Source organism: Kogia breviceps, chromosome 14 (genome assembly GCF_026419965.1).
Source record: "Kogia breviceps isolate mKogBre1 chromosome 14, mKogBre1 haplotype 1, whole genome shotgun sequence".
NCBI lineage: Eukaryota > Metazoa > Chordata > Mammalia > Artiodactyla > Physeteridae > Kogia > Kogia breviceps.
In genome coordinates, this window is record NC_081323.1 from 74126428 (window position 1) to 74142586 (window position 16159).

Here is a 16159-nt window from a genome sequence, read left to right on the forward strand (position 1 = left end):
TCTTATATGAGGTACCCGGAGCAGTCTTATCAATAGAGACAAGAAAGAGAATGATGATTGGTAGCGGGGAATGAGAATTACTGCTTAATGGATACTGAGTTTCAGTTTGGGAGGATAAAAACGGTATGGAGATGGATGGTGGTGATGGTTGCATAACAACGTAAACGTACTTAATGCCACTGAACTGTACAGTTAAAATGGTAAATTGTATGTTATGGATGTCTTACCACAATTTTCAAAATTAAGAATTTACATTCATCAAAAGACATCTGTGAAAAGGCAAGCCCACAGAGTGACAAAAGGAGTGTGTAATACCTATAAGCAACGAAGGGTTATAATGTGCAAAAAAACCCAAAACCCTTATAAAGCAATAAGTACAAGACAAACAGTCTAATAGGCAAAACAAAAGATGTAAACAGGCACTTCATGCAAGGGAAAACCCAAAAAACCATAAACGTGAGGAGATGCTCAACCCCTTTCATAACCAAGGAAATGCAAACTGAAAACCACAATAAGATACCATTTCTCATCCATCCATTTGGCAAATGTTGAAAATCTGCTAAAGCTAATCATTGTCCAGAATAGAGCAATGGGAGTTCTCACACCACGTGCATGGGAGTATAAACTGGTATACCCGCTTTGGAAAACAAGACGACTAGTAAAATTAAAGATATACAGAGTTGACCCAGTAATTCTGTGTCTAGGTAAACACTACGGCAGCGATTCTCAAACTGGAGGATGCATCAGAATCACCCAAAGGGCTTGTTAAACACAGATTGCCAGCACCAACCCAGAGTTTCTTGTTCAGGAGGTCTGGGGTGGAGCTTGAGAGAATTTACAGTTCTTTTTTTTTTTTTTTTTTTTTTTTTTTTTTTTTTTGTGGTACGCAGGCCTCTCACTGTTGTGGCCTCTCCCGTTGAGGAGCACAGGCTCCGGACGCGCAGGCTCAGCGGCCATGGCTCATGGGCCCAGCCGCTCCGCGGCACGTGGGATCCTCCCGGACCGGGGCACGAACCCGTGTCCTCTGCATCGGCAGGCGGACTCTCAACCACTGTGCCACCAGGGAAGCCCCGAGAATTTACAGTTCTAATAGGCTCCCAGGTGATGCTGCTGGTCTGGGGACCACGCTTGAAGAACTAATGGCATTATTCATAATAAAAACTGAAAATGTCCCAAATACCCACTGAGAGTAAAACGAACAAACAGAAGGTCGTAGAGTCACACAATGGAATATTACACAGCGATAAGAATGAACAAACTACAGCTACGTGATTGCTATAGACTGAACGTTTGCATCCCCTACACACACAGATTCATATGTTGAAATTCTAACTCCCAATGTGATGGTACTTGGAGGTGGGGCATTTGGGGGTGATTCGATCATGAAGGTGGACCCCTCATGAAAGGGATTAATAACTTATAAAAGAGACCCCAAAGAGCTCCCTCACTCCTTCTGCCCTGTGAGAACACAGCAAGAAGACAGGCATCTGTGAAGCAAGGAACAGGTTCCCACCAGACACTGAATCTGGCGATGCCTTGGTCTTGGACTTCCAGCCTCCAAAATTGTGAGAAATAAATTTCTGTTGTTTTTAGCAGCCCAAAGAGACTACAATAATGATCAACATAATGTTAAGCAAAGGAAGCCAGACACAGAAAAGGTTCATCATTTGATCACATTTATGTAGAAAGTTCAAAAACAAGCAAAACTATTGTGTTAAAGTTTGCATACTTGATGGTAAACTATGAAGCAGGGTCCGCTAACCTTTTCTGTAAAGAGCCAGGGAGGAAGTATCTTATGTTTTTCGGGCCTTACCATCTCTGCCACAACCGCTCAACTCTGCCATTATAACATGGAAGCAGCCAGGGATATACATAAGGGAATGAGCGTAGCTGTGTTCCAGTAAAACTTTATTTACAAAAACAAGCAGCGGGCCATGCTTGGCCAGCCCCTGAGGTACAGCTAAGCAAGGCAGTGACTGCTCTCTTCTGAGGACAGGAGTTGCTAGTGCTCAGGAAGGGGCACACGTCATGCTGGCAATGATCTTCTTCTTTGACCTCCGTGGTAATAAAGTTTTTGCTTTCAATTATTTGTTAAGCTATATATTTTATGTACTTTTTGGAATCGTGCTGTATTTCCCAATTTTAAAAAGGGTTGATAAATAAATATCTCCACAGTGAACTATTATTTGGCAATAAAAAGAAATGAAGTACTGATACATGCTACAATATGAATGAACCTTTAAAACATTATGCTAAGTAAAAGAAGTCAGGCACAAAAATCCTCACATTATATGATTCTGTTCATATATGTCCAGAATTGACAAATCTACAACGACAGAAAGGAGATCGTTGGTTGTGTGAGTCTGCGGGGTCTGGTGGATTGAGGGATGATGGCTAAAGGAAACAGTGTTTCCTTCCAGGGTGATGAAAATATCCTATAATTCATAGTGGTGATCGTTGCACAACTCTGTGAATACACTAAAAACCACTGAACTTTAAGGGGACAAACAAGTGATAAGTGAATTATATCGCAAAAAAGGCTGTTACCCACCAATCAAGAAAATGTTTAACTAATGAATAAAACCAACAGCCTTTGCCCTCACCACCAGAGATGGGCCAGGGAAGGGGAGTGTGTGATGAGAACAACAGACAGGCACCAGCTTCGAAGAAACCACTTTCCTTCCTCGTGTCTCTGGAACAAGTGCACGTGTGCGCGCGCACAAGCACACACACACTGGGCCTTTCTCTGCCTTTGGCAAAACACACGCTGAATACCAGAAGCCCACGAGGCCAGAGAGTCTGCGGACAAGCAGGGGACCAGGGCATCCCTGCCAAGAGACACAGGACTTTTTAAACTCAAAATGAAATCTCAGGGGAAAGCCTAAACGAAGCAGAGCGCGTGGGAGTCAGGCTGGCTCCAGAACCGGCACCAGGTCTGCAGGAGCAAATTTCTGGGTAGCAAATCAAGGCAGGGGCTTCAGCCCTCCAGGGCCTGAAAGGGCCTCTAACAAGTCCATCGTTCCTAGTGGGTTCAAGATATAGATAACACAAGAGGGAAGAGACATAGGAACATATGTATATGTATAACTGATTCACTTTGTTGCAAAGCAGAAACTAACACACCATTGTAAAGCAATTATACTCCAATAAAGATGTTTTTTTTTTTTAAAAAAAAGATGAATGACACACACACACACACACACACACAAGATGTTAAAGTAGTACACATTAAAAAAAAAAAAAAAAAAGGGCTTCCCTGGTGGCGCAGTGGTTGAGAGTCTGCCTGCCAATGCAGGGGACGCGGGTTCGTGCCCTGGTCCGGGAAGATCCCACATGCCGCGGAGCAGCTGGGCCCGTGAGCCATGGCCGCTGAGCCTGCGCGTCCGTCCGGAGCCTGTGCTCCGGCAATGGGAGAGGCCACAACAGTGAGATCCCCGCGGACCAAAAAAAACAAAAGATATAGATAAGGTCTCAGGGGCTTAAAGCCCTCTGTTCCTCACACAGGCTAAAGGCAGTGGGTTTGGGGGATTCTGTGTCACATCACAGACTTAGCGCCTCCAGGGAGCCCGGCAGATGGTTGCAAACGCCGAGTCTGCAGGAGCCAGCAGATGTGACGCGTGAGGAGCAGAGGGTGCCAGGAGCAGGAGCAGCCATGGGTCCCCTTGGCTGCCACCTCCCTCTGCTCCACGCAGCCCCTGACAGCTGTGAGCCAATGGGGCCACCTGGCTGGGTCAGAACACACAGCAAAGCCAACCAAAGAATTTCCTGGGCCCAAGGAGTGGAAGAGGGGCCAGGAGGCCCCAGGCAGCATGGAAAGACCTGTGAGGTGTGGCAGAAATAGCACGTGACTGATGGGATACATTGCTTTGCTGTGTGACCTCAGGCAAGTAGCTCAACTTCCCTGAGTCTGTTTCCTTGGGTGTAAAGCAGAGATAATAGCACCTCCTCAAAGAGCTGTCAACAGAATTAAATGAACCAAGAGATGTGAAAGTATTTAGCAGGGAATGGAATTCTGTGCATGATTCAATGAAGGTTAGTTGAGTAGAAGTAAACACAAATTTGAGTTCTTTCCAAGTTAGCTTTCCAGCTGGTTGGGCCGAACTGAGGAGATGGTGGAAATATACTGGAATATTCATTCAAACTACTGTTGATTGAGACAGACCCGGTGCTAACCCCTCACGTGGATTATTCCATTTGATTCTCGGAAGAATTCCACAAAGTGGATGCTATTTATCCCCATTTTTCAGATGAAGAAAAGTGAGCCATAAAGAGGATGAGAAGCATGCCTGAGGTCCCACAGCTAATGAGGTAGAGTCACAATTTGAATCCAGAGCCCATGCTCTGCATTAATACTGCACTCAGCTCTGTGATTAAATCCAAGCTCTGCCCCTCCCTGAACCGGGAGCAAGTGTCTTAGCCTGAGCCTCAGCTTCCTGATCTGAAAAGGGGGATAAGAGTAAACCCACTTTGTGGGCTGTTGAGAAGATTAAATGGGATAATATGCCTGAAGGGGACTGGTATGTAGCAGGTGCTCAATAAGGGTTCCAAGAATTGCCAGGGCTGGGCTGGGGGAGGCTGCCCCAGAGTGGGGACTCCACTTCTCAGGGATTGGTATGCCATTTGTACACTCATTATACAGGCACACCTTGTTATTGCATTTTGAAGATACTGCTTTTTTTTTTTTTTACAAATTGAAGATTTGTGGCAATCTGGCATTGTCAGACGATGGTTAGCATTTTTTAACAATAAAGATTTTTTTTTTTTCCTTTTTTTGCGTTACGCGGGCCTCTCACTGTTGTGGCCTCTCCCGTTGCGGAGCACAGGCTCCGGACGCGCAGGCTCAGCGGCCATGGCTCACGGGCCCAGCCGCTCTGCGGCATGAGGGATCTTCTCGGACCGGGGCATGAACCCGTGTGCCTTGCATCGGCAGGCGGACTCTCAACCACTGCGCCACCAGGGAAGCCCAACAATAAAGTATTTTTAATTAAGGTATGCACATTGTATTTTAGACATGATGCTGTTGCACACTTAATAGACTACAGTATTGTGTAAACATAACTTTTCCATGCACTGGGAAACCAAACAATTGGTGTGACTTGCTTCACTGTGATATTTGCTTCATTGCGGTGGCCTGGAACTGAACCCGCAATATCTCTGAGGTCTACCTGTACTCAGGCCATAGCAGCCACGAAGAGTTTTATCTCAGGGCCTCAGTTTTCTTATCTGCAAAATGAAGCAGGTGAGACCAGCTCTCTGAGGTCTTCCCACCTGACAGCCCATGTGTGATGGTTAGATTCCTGTCTTGGAACTAGAAGTGTAACAAGAAGGAAGCAGCATTAGATGCATGAGTCATAAGGGCTCTGGAGGATGACAAGTGTCATCCCATGTGGTATGACGGCCCTTTCTCCCTCCCAGCCCCACCCAGACAACACTTACCTCATCCCTTCCTTTCATTAGATTTTAGTCCTTCCCTAGTCACGGGGATTCTTCTTCTATTTTAATAGCTCGCATCAAGGCAGCAAGTGGAATGGTAAAGCACAAGGACTCTGCAGCCCACCTGCCCAGGTTCCAAGCCAGCTCCACCATCGCAACCCATACGGCCTTGGGCAAGTTAACTTAACCTCTCTGAGCCTCAGTTTCCCCACCCATCACATAGCTTAATGACAGCACGAACGCACTGAGTTGTTGGGTGAATCAGCTGGGTCTGACACATTGGCAAAACAGAAATACGTTTTTGGTATTATTATTATTTATTTTAAAGCACCGTGGAAAAAAATAACATGGCACACTAAAACCTTGAATTGACAGATCTCATTGCTCAGGATGGGGAGAAAATAATTCGACTTTTAAGTTCATCAACGTAAAGAGAAATAGTAAGTGAATAATAGTATGGCGGTGCTGTATATACCCAAATCGGGAAGGCAGTGCAAAATGAAAATTCAGGGGACTTCCCTGGTGGCACAGTGGTTAAGAATCCGCCCGCCCATGCAGGGGACACGGGTTCGAGCCCTGCTCCGGGAAGATCCCACATGCCGCGGAGCAACTAAGCCCGTGTGCCACAACTACTGAGCCTGCGCTCTAGAGCCCACGAGCCACAACTACTGAAGCCCATGCACCTAGAGCCCGTGCTCCACAACAAAGAGTAGCCCCCGCTCGCCGGAACTAGAGAAAGCCCGGAGACTGCAACAAAGACCCAATGCAGCCAAATAAATAAATAAATTAATTAATTAATTTTTTTTTAAAAAAGAAAATTCAGGGCCTCTTGTTGAAAAAATCATTCAGAATTTCAAGACAGATTTTGACTTCGTGGCCTTGGGTTCTGGCTGCGTGCTACCTGCAGTCTACTCTGTGCGGTCATGTCTGTGCTGACTCCACTGCTGCTCAGAGACGTGACAGGCCCGGCCTGGCGGCCCCCCATGCCGCAGGCCCAGATCCATTCCAAGCCGCCGCGGGAGCAACTCGGAACCATGGATATCGCCGTTGGGCTCACCTCCTGCTTCCTGGGTTTCCTCCTGCCGTCGGGCTGGGTCCTGTCACACCCGCAGAGCTACAAGAAGCGGGAGAGACAGGAGCTGTCCTCTCCCTAACCCTGTGACCGGACCACCCCGGCCTGTCCCGATCACGTCTGCGGCATTCCTGGCTGGCCTCCCCGGGATCCTGTCCTTCAGTTACAGGGACCTCTTCTGCCATCATGACCTCTTCCTTTCTCCATGTTGACATCCTGGGACCACATGTATCCATTTAGAAGGCGCTGCTCGGTAGGGCCTCCCTTGTAACAATAAAGTCTATTTAAACTCTGCTTCGGGGGAATTCCCTGGTGGCCCAGTGGTTAGGACTCCGCTCTTTCACTGCTGAGGGTGTGGGTTTGATCCCTGGTCAGGGAACTAAGATCCTGCAAGCTGTGTGGCGTGGCCAATAAATAAATAAACCCTGCTTCAGAAACTCAAAAAAAAAAAAGAATTTCAAGACAGTTACAGTATAGCATTAAACCAGACGGAGGGTCCTTCCGTGCATGGAACCCTATGCGACTATAAGGTCACATGCCCACGAAGCTGGCCCTGGTTCTACATCTTGGCAAGGATGTGGGCTACATGGATGTATGCATTTCTTGAAACTCACTGAACTGTACATTTAAACTCTGTGCCTTTCACTCTTTGTATATTATATAAATGAAATTATATCAATTAAAAAAGAAACATGACAAAATAGGGTTATAAATTCCCTGCTCATCACAGGCAGTGTGGTTCAGCAATGATGTGCAGGTATAGACTTGTATGTTGAATGTTGTCTTCTTTTAACTCAGTCTATATATCCCCAGCCCCTGCCTAGAGTCGTATAGGATGTGCACTGCCCAACCCAATGCCACTCACGTAGATGAATCATGACCCCCAGAGTTGCACAGTGGGTAACCTACACAACTGTACCTGCTGGCCTTGATTGTATAACTTCATTTGAAGGACTCATCATTTGTCTAAAGTGAAGGCCCTGTGTGATTGCAAAGCCTGGGCCAAATGGAAGGGTCTTATGGCAAATTCCATCCCAAGGCCTCCCATCCAGGCAGAGATCCAGAAGGAAACCAGCCCATGCAAAGACTTTCCTAGAATGTGCAAAGGAGCCATCCTTCAAATTCCTCCACCCCCGTGCAGTTCAGCAAGCCCTAATTCCCCAATGCTGCTGAAACCTCTGCTCAGAGGGGCAAAGAGCTGGATTTAAGCATCCGAGGTAATTTCTCACGCCAAAGTATGATAAGACCGAAGAGTCATTTCGAAATGTTAATTACCACTGTTTACACTTAACAGAGTCTTCTCACCATGGAGAAACTGTTTCCAATTATGAAACATGAAAGCTGGTCACCGTTTGGGGTTAATATGACACTCTCTGAGAGAGCGAACAGGCGAGACTACCCAGACACCTAATTACCTGGAAAGATAATCTTGAATAATTGGAATTAGAGCAACTAAAGCAATTATTGGATGTTGTGATCTCCGGGAGCAGTCCTCCACCGGCACGGGGGTTTAATCACTTTTAATAAGAGCACGTAATTAGAGGAATCCAGAATTTCAGAACTAAAGTGGCAGAACCAGCACTTCAGAATGAGGGAGGTGGGAGGACCATGTGTGATGCTAGAGAAAATGGGGCTGGAGGAATGGGTGGGAAGGAAGGGTGAGATGAGAGAGGATGGGTGGTGTTGGCAGGGTGCGCGGGATGCTGATTAAAAGCCCTCAGGATCCTGGCAGGTGAGGCTGACTCTAACCTAAATTTGCTGTGTGACTTTGAGCAAGGCACTTAACCTCTCGGGGCTACACCTTCCTTCCACCCTTCAGTCATTCAGCAAGTGCCTATTGCACATCTGTCACGTGCCTGGCACAAGGATACTGGGTCTCACGTCTTTGCACATATCATTCATTCTACCAGGAATGACACCCCCCCCCCACCGCCGTGCCCCTTATGCAGTAGAAGGAATGCCACTCATCCTTCAGGACCCTCCCCACACGGAACCCTCCACACAGCCTTCCTATACTGTCACCTTTCCTTCCACAGGCCTCTGGGCACCCCCATGGGTCCCTGATTCACAGATGTGACTCTCCACCTCCTTGTGTGTCTCCCCCACTAGAAGGCTCCTCAAGATCGGAAGCTGTGAGGCGTTCTCCTCACTGACCCAGCTCCTGGCACACAGCCTGGCACCGAGGGATGCTGCCCACTAGCCTGCCCTGGGAAGGTGAACAAAGGTCCCTGCAGCCCTTCCCCGAAAACAAGGCTGCAGCCTGCCCTGCTTCCAAGAATGAAATGGCTCCAGGTGAGGTGGCCTGTGTTGTGAGTTTATTGAGAATGGCCAGGAAGTGATCTCCTTCTGTAGGAGGATTCCAGAGCTCTGCTGCCTCCACAGAAGGACCAGGGCCATTCAGACAAACGATGGTTCTCACCCACGGCCAGAGGGCTGCAAAAACTAGCTCAGTGTTGTCTGGGAATGGCAGGTGAGAGGGAAAAATGGATGTGTGGACCACTCGGGCCAGTCTCTTGCCTCTTTGTGTCCTGAATTGTTCGTCTTGTTGGGATGAAAGAATCAGGGTTCCCTTTTTGTCAGGCCCTGGACCACAGGCATGTACTTGGTGACTTGGGAGCCCAGAGCGGGCATAACTAACTCAGCCTGGGGCCCAGAGAGGACTTCGCGGAGGCAGAACGTTTGGGGTTGGCAGGTGAAGGTGACAGTGAGTCCCCCAAGCAGCCAGGGAGAAAAGCTCACCCAGAATTAATGCACAGGCACAAGGATGCAACAGTGACTCGGCGTGTTCAGGCTGCAGCCAGCAGGCTGACCTGCCTGCAGTTCGATGTCAGAGTCTGGGCAACTGTGGAAGCTGGTTCCCCTCCCCCTTCCCTGTTCGGCATGTTCTGATCTATGCACCTTTCAGTTCGATGACATAAATCAATAAAATGCACTAAATAAATTAAGTGAGCAGCAGAATTGTAAATCGATTTCAGACGGAGAACAGAGAGGTTGAGGGAACCAACAAGAGACAATATATTATAGGAACTCAGTTGAGAAATGACTCACGCAAGACTAGGGATTGTGGCCACGGAGCCACCACATTGTTGCATATCCCTGAAATATTAAACAAATGAAACCTACAAGCTTAGGAGATTGTTTCACAAAAATTGCCAGCTGGTAGCTGCCAAAAATCCCAGCTCCCTGGGAAAGAGGGGCCGGGAGTCGGGATGGCTTAAAACACAGCTCAGCCCAGGCGGGACAGAGGAGACCACGGCTTCCAGAGTCGGGATCCAGATTTCCAAACCCAAATGGGACACCCAGTATGTATAACATGGCCTCTGTTCCTTCCTTCCTTCTTTCCTTCATTCAACAGAACTTTATTAAATTCTTGTTGTGTGCCAACCCCATCTGGGGCACGGGAGCCACTGGAAAGACAAGATCCAGAGCCTGTCCTCAGGGAGTGTCCAGTCTGGTGGAGGAGATCATCTCAAGGCTGTGTGACGGGTGCTAATAGGACCAGTCACCGTGAGTACTTCTGGGGTCCGAGGTGCCTTTTCAGAAGAGGTCATGTCTTAACTGGGCTTTGAAGGATAAATAGAAGATTTCATGGCAAACAAGAGGTGGTAAAGGTAGGTCAGGCAGAGGGAAGAGAATATGCAAAGGCACAGAGGCATGAGATATGATGGAGAGTTTGGGGGGAAACGTATGCAGGTAAGGAGGCGGGGCTGGAGCGCAAGGTCCACATGAGGGATTACAGGAGGTGGAGTGGAAAAGGCAGACACACACTAGATCACGAAGGGCCACGAGTGCCGTGTTACGTGGTGTATGTTTAGGAACCAGGAAAGGCCTTAAGCAGGAGGCTGATGGAGCTGGATTTCCAGTTTAGAAAGATCATTTAGAATTCAGTGCAGGAAATTTTTGTTTTACTTTTTATGGAAGTATCACATATACAGAAAAGGGCATTGATCACAAACGTACAGCTTGATGAACTTTCATAAACTGAACACATCCTGTAACTAGCACCCGGCTTAAGAAACATAACATTGCCAGCTGCCAGAGCCCTCCACTGGTTCCCTCTCAGTCACACTCGCTCTTCAAGGGTAACCCCTGTCCTGACTTCTGACGGCACAGATCCGTTTTGCCTGATTTCCAGTATCATACAAATGGAATCACATACTGTGTGTGTCCTTTTGAATCTGGCTCCGTTTGCCCAATGTCCATACCGTTGAGAGAAGTTGGAGACTGCACAGTACTCCACGGTGTGTGCTGATGGGCACTGAGGAATCACGGTGATTTACCAGTACAGCCTTGATGGCAAATATGAATCAGGACGAGCTCAATTCCTTCCCTCCTTCCTTCCTTCCTTCCTTCTTCATTCATTCATTCACAGTGAGAACCCATCCACCTGTGAGGGGAAGCTCCAACCTGGGATTTAGGAACTGGGAATTTTCCCCATATCACACCTTGACAAATGACTTGGGACAGATCTTTACTGGGGGGGTCCAGTTAACATAACAAAGGGCAGAAAACCCCAAAATCTTCATGGACCCCCCCCCCACCCTCGCCCCATGGCAGGATCAGAGGTGGCAGCCATCACGTCCCCAGCCTTTTGCACTGGAGGGTGGCCTCCTTGTTCCTCGGCTGGAGCCCTCCCACGATGCCTGATAACCATTTCCGTAGCTCTCTCCCACTCCTGTAGGGCAGGGACCTTCACCTCACTCGTCCTTGCATTGCCCCCCATACCTAGCCCGGAACTTGGATCAAAGTAGGTGCTCAGGAAATATGTGTTGAATTGGAAGGCATGTGTGCAGATGGCTCGCACGCAGAGGCTGCTCAATGGATTGTTTGGGGAAGGAATGAATTACCTCCCTCAAATATTTTAGTTACTTTTGGAAAAATAAATGAGTCACTTTGGGATGACAATGACCAGAGGAGACCTTGATAAGCAAATTAAGCACATACACCCAGAAATCCGGCTGGGCCAGTTCCAGCACAGCCAGCTGTCAATCATCCTTAAGGCCCGTGGTCAGGCCCAGGTGTGGCAGATTAGACTATCACTCAGCAAATATTCATTCCCACTCCACCCTCCACGTGGGTTGTGTATTTCTTGCCCCATTGATGTTGGATGCAACCCCATGACTTGCTTTAGCCAACAGGATGTTAGCAGATAGGATGTAAGCAAAGGTTTTAAATGTGCTTGTGCATGGGACTCCCCCGGCGGTCCAGTGGTTAAGACTCCATGCTTCTATGGGAGGGGGCGTGGGTGCAATCCCTGGTTGGGGTACTAAGATCCTGCATGCTGCACAGTGCAGCCAAAAAAAAAAAAAGAAGAATTTTTTTTTTTTAATGTACTTGTGCAGTTAGCCACCTTGCATTTCTGTCCCCTCTATTTGGCCCCCAAAAAGAACACACATGGAGTGGACTTGAGCCCAGTCTGCAACCAAGACAGCCTACATCAGCTTAAATCTAAGTCAACCCACAGACATGCAAGCAAAAAAATACATGCCGAGTGCCATTGAGTTTGGGGATGGCTTGTTACACAGCATTATAGTGACTATTGCTGACCAATACACTAGGTTTGAAAAGTATCCAGTTGGTCACAATTATCTGGTAGGAGAATCTGGCCCCAGGGGATAAGAGGTTGAGATTTGGAGAGACAAGGGAAACCTTGAAGAGGAAGATTAGGAAGCATAAGAAGCTTCTCCTCTGCATTTTCAGCAACAAGTTCACAGACGTTGCTGTTTATCTTCATTTGCACATTTCGTCTTCACAAACTGCTCAAGTGTCCTTAATTCATTCCTCCTCCTCTGCCTCTCATGGCCTGCTGGGCAGATCTTTGTCAGAGAACTTATTACTCTGCTCTGCCAGTAGGGCTCCAGTGCTGGGCTGGGCCCTGGAGGCCCAGAGGTAAATAAGAAACCACTGCTCGGAGGGCCCCACTCTTGTGAGGGAGAAAGATATGTGTACAGGTTACTATTATTCAGCTGTGATACAAGATTCTCAAAGTGTACTGGGGACATAATCTGAATGTCCAGTGATAGGGCTTGGTTAAATGAATTGTCTCTATGTGATGGGCTATTATACAGTTGTTCCAAAAGATGAGTGAGTTGTATGTATTGACATGAAAAGCAATCTATGATTTTACACAGGTGTATAAGTATATATGTGTATATATGTATGTGTGTGTTATTTATCTATCTATCACCCTATCTATCTTTCATCCTTCTAACTTTCTTCAGGGACTAATAAACCAAACCATTACCAGTGAATATCTAAGGGTGGGCTTATAAGAGACTTTCATTTCTCATTTACACATTTAAACATTGTTATAATTTTTAGAACAAGAGTGTATACAGTTAAAAATCAATGTTCATTTTTCATTAATTCAACAGTGCCAGGCATTGCTTTGGGCCCTGGGGATACAGTGAGTCACAAACAAGAGAAAAATCCCTGCCCTCATGGAGCTGACATTCTTTTAGGGGAGACCACTGTTCATCAAAGAAGCACTGAGTACATTTCATACGTGATGTAAAGACAACTAAACATTGAAGAGAGTAGAGAAGGACTTGGCAGGAGGAAGGGCTGCTCTAAGGATGTTCAAGGAAGGCTGCCCTGGATGTGACGTTTGAGTGATGAGAAGCGACCAGCTGTGCAGAGAGCTGAGAGAACAAGGTTCCAGGAGCAGGAAACAGCAAGTGCCAAGGCACACACTAGCTTGGCTGACTCAAGGAACAGTAAAGATTTTGGAGACCTGAAGTATGGTGAGGGAGGGGAGATTACAGAAAGTGAGATCCCGGATGTACAGGGCCAGATCCCCCAGACCTTACAGACCAAGGTGAGGACACTGACTTTTACTCTGAACGAGATGGGAGCCAAGGGAGGGTTTTAAACAGGAAGCCACATGAGGTGATTTATGCTTTAACAGGATCATTCTGGCTACCAGTGAAGCAGGGGTCAAAAATGGAAGGACATAATCAGTTAAGAGACTGCGTCAGGAATCCAGATGAAAAATGGTTGTGGCTTAGGCTAGTTTAAAATGAAAAGATATTTCCCACATGAAGCACAAAGCTAGAATGATCAGGAGAACTAACAAAAATATGCCATGGTAAAAACACTGACGACAGACACATATTTTGCCAAGGGAGAGGGTAGGGAGGAAAGGACAGAGGGTATTGGAGAAAATGGCAAAGATGGGGCCCATTTCAGAAGGGCCTCAATTACTCTCTCTCTCTCTCTCTCTCTCTCTCTCTCTCTCTCTCTCTCTCTCACACACACACACACACACACACACACACACACACACACACACACACACACACACACACAGAGGCTTGGAAGGCCTAGCTTTTCAGCAGAAGAACCAGGCATTTAAGAGCCAGACAGCTCAGTTTTAAATCCCAGCATCCTAACTGTGTGACTTTGGGCAAGTCGATTAACTCTCTAGGCCTCAGTCTCCTCATCTGTAAAATGGGGATTAAATGAGCCACCAGGTATAAAGTTCTCAGAACAGCGCCTGGCACGTGGTGAGCACCGCATGAACGCCAGTTTGTGTTAGTGTCACCTAACACTAATTATTATGATCGGATTTTGCAGAGCAGGAAGGAAGTCACAGCGGGAGTGGGTGCAGCCAGAATCTGGGAGAAGAGTGTTCTTTGGGAGAGACTACGTCTGGGCTCCAATATCGGCCCGGACTCCCTGCGTGACCCTGAACCAGTCCCCCTCTCTCTGCAGCCTGGGCTCCTCATCTGTGAAACAGTGTGGAGAGGACTCGGCGAGCACACGGAGGGGTCCGGGAGGTTCGGGAACAGGCCACAGAGCTGCCTGACCAAACCCCGCCAGCCCCAAAGGTGAACCTAAGTGCTTGAGAGGCAGTGAGTCCATGAAAACTGGTCTGCAAAGCCAGCCCACTCAGGCTTCTTATAAACATTTTTATACACACAGCCAGAAGGTCTTCGGCGTGGCCACCAACAAGCCCTGAAAGTAAAATCACGAGGCCAGTAAAACACAAAGATACAATCCCGCTGGGGCCTCGGTCCTCATACACGAGGCAGGAATAAGCCACCAGCAAGAGGCACGAGCAACCCACGTGTCACTGTATGTGGACACACACACGCATGTACACACATCCACACGCTCATAAGTGCACACATGTGTACATGCCTCTGTGCTCACACTCACCCACGAGTGTGCGTGCAGGCACACACACGAGACCCATGTGCACACTCTCACAGGAGCACCTGCCCATGCACGCATACCCTCGCCCTCAACCAGACATGCACGCACATGTACATACGCACACACGGGCCCAGCTTTCTGGAAGCCAGATTCGGAGCAGAGTTGACCCAGGAAATCCAAGGCCTTGGGGATTACGGGATGAGCATCGTTGAAGCTGCCTACAGGTATTGGCTTCTCGGATGCAGTACAACGGAGGGGTACAGAGCATGGGCTCTGCTCCTTATGAGATGTGAGACATGAGTGGCTTAATGTCCCTAAGGCCCAGTTTTCTCATCTGTCAAGTGGGGTGAGGATGTCAGCCCCTTCTTAGCAAGGTTGTGGGGAGGTTTCTCAGTTGATACATTTAAAGTGTTTGGCCCAGTGCCTGACACATTGTACCTGCTCAGTAAATATCAGCCATTTATGAGTAGCTGTAGTATTTTCTGGAGAACTCAGTTTGGAAGCTGTGGCCCGAGCTGCTCAGCTCGAAACTTCAGGGATGGCCACAAGTAGCCACTAAACAGGGGATCGTCGCTGGGAAGCAGAGGAAACAGAGGAGGTAGTCCCCACTGCAAAAAGCTTGCTCAGAGGGGCAGCCCAGCCACTTCCTGGACCCCAGAGCACTACCGGCTCCCTGTCACATGCCCCTCAGTCTCACCAGCTGCCACTTGGCTGGAGCTCTTCAAGGGGACAGCGTCTGTGAGACAGGAACGTCACCAGCCTCAAAGACACGCAGCCCCCTTGCCTGCCCCGCCTCTCCCAACACCCTGGAGGGGTCAGAGACGGGGCATTTCAGGCCCTTGAACCTCCTGACACTGCAGGAAAACTGCAAACTCAGCCCCACCAGCAGGGGGCGTGGGTGACCGCACATCCTGGATTTAAGAATTTCCCCTGAGCCTCAGCCCACCAAGGCCCCCTATGTCGGGACAATTTAGGACTGAACCCTTGTCTCAGTTTCCCCACCCTGACTCCCAGGACCAGAGCCCTCTCCTAATCTCCAGGCTGTCTGAAGAGACCTGCACACCTGTTCTCTCTTGGCAAGGGTTCTCCTTGGTGGCAGGGTAGGGAAGTAGGGAGGTGGCCATGCCCTACGCTCCTGTGGCAGCGCGTCCTCCAGTATCCATTCTCCTGTTCTTTCATAATGATAAAACCCCTGCCTTTCAGCTGAGCACATGGTTGCCAGGATAAAGACCTCATTTCCCAGCCTCCCTTGCAGCTGTGATCAAGTTCTGGCCAAGGGGATATAAGCCCGTGTCATGGGGCAACTTCTGGGAACCTTACTGTTGACATGCAACCTTTGCCCTTTCTTCTCTGCCTCCCCTCTATCCTGTTGCCTGGAGTGCAGATGTGACAGCTGTAGCTCTAGCCATCCTGTTAGTCCATGAGGACAGAGGCCACAGGAATGATGGAGAGGCCCCCGGGGGCCGGGATCCTGAGGGCTGCATGGAGCAGAGCCAC

At 48.3% G+C, this 16159-nt stretch overlaps 1 protein-coding gene and 1 pseudogene across 3 annotated transcripts in view; one reads left to right on the forward strand and one right to left on the reverse strand.

Moving 5' to 3' along the window:
• The window catches only part of GSG1L (GSG1 like), a 221730-nt gene that overhangs the window by 123539 nt on the left and 82032 nt on the right, over window positions 1-16159 (reverse strand). The window lies entirely within an intron of this gene.
• Window positions 6357-6587, forward strand: LOC131741004 (cytochrome c oxidase subunit 8A, mitochondrial pseudogene; annotated as a pseudogene).